The sequence below is a fragment of the Salmo salar genome, chromosome 04, assembly GCF_965601325.2.
Source record: "Salmo salar chromosome 04, fSalSal1, whole genome shotgun sequence".
Taxonomy (NCBI): Eukaryota; Metazoa; Chordata; class Actinopteri; order Salmoniformes; family Salmonidae; genus Salmo; species Salmo salar.
The window spans coordinates 52,733,786-52,737,843 of record NC_138294.1 but is presented as its reverse complement, the minus strand read 5'-3'; the positions used below and the strand labels follow the sequence as shown (position 1 = coordinate 52,737,843).

At 43.9% G+C, this 4,058-nt stretch overlaps 1 protein-coding gene across 1 annotated transcript in view; it reads left to right on the top strand.

Annotated features, from left to right (window-relative positions):
* LOC106603279 (unconventional myosin-XVIIIa) overlaps positions 1-4,058 on the top strand; it is a 115,016-nt gene that overhangs the window by 39,631 nt on the left and 71,327 nt on the right. The window lies entirely within an intron of this gene.

Genomic DNA, 4,058 nt, shown 5'->3' with positions numbered 1-4,058 from the left:
CCATTATGCTGACTCAGCTTGTTTGTGTACGTGCGTTTTGTAACTCCAGACAACTCACTCATTCTGACTCACCGATTGGCTGTTTACTGACTCAGCCACATAGAGACATGAAATGATCCTGTTTTACTGTCAACCCCTATTTCTGTGTGCACAGGTCAAATTCCAGTTTGCTCAAGAGTTTTCTTGTGAGGTAATTGACTGAAAAGGGAACCGGTCTTAACTTCCTGTACTTCAACTTGGCTCCTGAGATATATATGCATAGTCACTTTAACTACACATTCATGTACATACTACCTCAATTGTGCCGACCAACCAGTGCTCCCACACATTGGCTAACTGGGCTATCAGCATTGTGTCCCACCCACCACCCGCCAACCCCTCTTTTACGCTACTGCTACTCTGTTCATCATATATGCATAGTCACTTTAACCATATCTACATGTACATACTACCTCAATCAGCCTGACTAACCGGTGTCTGTATGTAGCCTCGCTACTTTTATAGCCTCGCTACTGTATATAGCCTGTCTTTTTACTGTTGTTTTATTTCTTTACTTACCTATTGTTCACCTAATACCTTTTTTTGTGCTATTGGTTAGAGCCTGTAAGTATGCATTTCACTGTAAGGTCTACACCTGTTGTATTCGGCGCATGTGACAAACTGTGATTTGATTTGAGATGCACAGTGTAGTAGTGGAGCCCCCCGTCTTACCTGCCAACAAAATGTACTGTAGATTAAAAATTATATTTGAAAGGCTGCTGTGGCAGCTGTATGTGGCTATGAGCAGCACACAGAAACAGTCTGGTTCTTTTCAAGTGCCAGGTCCTTAAATTATCCCATGATGTTCTCACTACAGAGAGTCAGTTGTTTCATCAGGGGTTGATTAGTTTAGCCAGTGATCCATTACACTGGTCCACCATGGACAAATGCAGCAGCTCTGACATCACCGCCTGGCTTCCCCACTTCTCTCATCTCAGACCAGCTCCCAGGGTCATTCCATATCATTTCAACAAGCCATGACACCCACCATCTCAGACCAGCTCCCAGGGTCATTCCATATGATTTCAACAAGCCATGACACCCACCATCTCAGACCAGCTCCCAGGGTCATTCCATATGATTTCAACAAGCCATGACACCCACCATCTCAGACCAGCTCCCAGGGTCATTCCATATCATTTCAACAAGCCATGACACCCACCATCTCAGACCAGCTCCCAGGGTCATTCCATATCATTTCAAGAAGCCATGACACCCACCATCTCAGATTTGTTCTGAAATAATTTCTGTAGTTAAAGACAGATAAGATTATGATTCCTGTAACATTATTTTGTTTAAATGTTATTTGATCTCTGAGAATTAAAGCTAATTGATTTGCTTCAAATTGGCCCTTTTCATTTACAGCATTCACATTATATTCCACAAATTATAGTACCCAACATCCTGATTTGGACCAAACTTCTTCCTACCACTGAGTAAGACATGAGGAATCCAATAATATAGTCAAAAGCCAACCATGGACCCCCCACATCACATGCCAATCCCACCTCCACAACCAGTATAAAGTATCAGTTCTCTGTTTTACAAGTAGTATAGAGCTGCAGCTTCGAGTATTACTTGTTCACCATTTTGTAATGTGTTCCCTGTGAATCTGGTGATGTCCCCCCTCCCCCCCGTTTAGAGAAAAAAGCCATTTGAAGTTGCTTGCATTATTTACCATAAATTAGTGTGAAAGTACCAGGATTTGCCCACTAGATGCCGCGGTTCCTTCTACTTTCACCACACCCTTTTGTCAATTTTGCTGGTTTATTAAGTGAATCACAACATTTTCTTTGCAACTTTGGGTAGAAAACCTTTAGTTTTGCTTATGATGAAAATACATTGTGTGTGGGGTCCGGGACTGGCTTTTGATCGTTTTATTGTATTCCTCATGTCTTACTCATTGTTAGGAAGAATAAAGGTCCAAATGGGATGTTAAGTACTATATTTACTGAATATTATATTAATCAAATAAATTAAAATGGCCAATTTGGGTGCAATCAATTAGCTTAAATTCTCAGAGATCAAATACTATTTCAACAAAATAATGCTTCAGTAATGCTATTTGGAACTGTTCCTACATCAATCGGAGATTGGTTAGTGTCAAAATCCTCTTGTGCTTTTTTTGAGGTGGAATGACTCCCAAAAGCTTTTTAGCCCCAGTTAGTACAGTTACCCCAGCCCCACTTATAAGTAGCGGAAAATGAGTGGACTTAATAACTTTATCTCAGGCATATGTCCTGCCTAGCTGCAGACAAGCTTTTGTCATTAGGAAATGAGTAAATCGTCTTAATCTCCCGCCCAAGCAGCAGCCCAGTTCAATGACATCATCCCCAGTCCCAGTGAGGCAGTGAGGCAATGCTCTCACAGTAGACACTCAGCATTAGTCCACTATAGACACTGGGATTAGATGGGCTGGGCTACTGTGGCTACTAATAAAGCTGTCAGGTTTACAGGGGGGGCGAATTGTTTGTTCTCAGGGCACCATTGAGAATTAGACCATGGTCTCAATTGGGCTCCCGGAATGAATAAAAGTTACAAAAATATAATCATGACTCCTACCACTGTAGCCAGTTAAGCTCTCACATAGGCTAGCCAGATTAGACCAGGAAGGGAATGCTTTTTTTTGCAGTTTAATATCTCTGATAGGAAATCATTCTGAATGAACATTCTGAATGTGGTTGCGTCTGCAAAGTGGGTGTGTTGAGGAATTTCATTGACATAGTCTTCCTCCTCCTGCTGTGTTTGGACATCAGCACTTAAACAGACACACCCTCAGATTTTCAGGTTTCTAATAGCAGCTTCCATTGTGCTTAATCATCACTGTGTGTTTTATGTCTGGAATGGTCTTAACCTATTGCCCCGAAACCTTTTTATTGGTGTAGAGTGATATGTGGTGTTTTGATTGACTTTATCACCCAGTCACACCCCTAGTTGAGTTCACATTGGAATGAATCTGTTCTGTTTCCTGACTCCCTGTGTGTGGGTCTCTCTGCCCCCCTCTCCCTCTCCACTCCATGCTCACCCCTCTATTCAACCCAGTGAATGGCTCCATGCTGTTATTTGTGCCCATGCCGTCAGTCTCTCTGTGTCTGGGGGTTGAATGGTGCCCACAGTGTGGCGGAAATAATAAGCCTGGCCTTGCCCCTCTGCCTGCCTGTGAGTTTTCAGAGTTGGTGTGTGTTTGTGTTAGTATGCGTGTGGACAGCGGAGTGTGTTTGTGTGTGTGTGTGTGTGTGTTTGTGTGTGTGTGTGTGTGTGTGTTTGTTAGTATGCGTGTGGACTGCGAAGTGTGTGTGTGTGTGTTCGTTAGTATGTGTGTGGACTGCGGAGTGTGTGTGTGTGTGTGAGTGTGTGTGTTTGTGTTAGTATGCGTGTGGACTGCGGAGTGTGTGTGTGTGTATGAGTGTGTTAGTGTGTGTGTGTGTGTTTGTGTTAGTATGCGTGTGGACTGCGGAGTGTGTGTGTGTGAGTGTGTTAGTGTGTGTGTTTGTGTTAGTATGCGTGTGGACTGCGGAGTGTGTGTGTGTGTGTGAGTGTGTTAGTGTGTGTGTTTGTGTTAGTATGCGTGTGGACTGCGGAGTGTGTGTGTGTGTGTGTATGAGTGTGTTAGTGTGTGTGTGTGTGTTTGTGTTAGTATGCGTGTGGACTGCGGAGTGTGTGTGTGTGAGTGTGTTAGTGTGTGTGTTTGTGTTAGTATGCGTGTGGACTGCGGAGAGTGTGTGTGTGTGTGAGTGTGTTAGTGTGTGTGTTTGTGTTAGTATGCGTGTGGACTGCGGAGAGTGTGTGTGTGTGTGTGAGTGTGTTAGTGTGTGTGTTTGTGTTAGTATGTGTGTGGACTGCGGAGTGTGTGTGTGTTTGTGTTAGTATGCGTGTGGACGGCGGAGTGTGTGTGTGTTTGTGATGGGTGTTGTGCAGTGCCCTGAGAGGCAGGCTGAAGGGGACACAATGGGGTCATTGGTGACAGTGAGGGCAGTGTGGTGGTGTGCCTCTTGTATCCTCACATGTTTCAGACCATA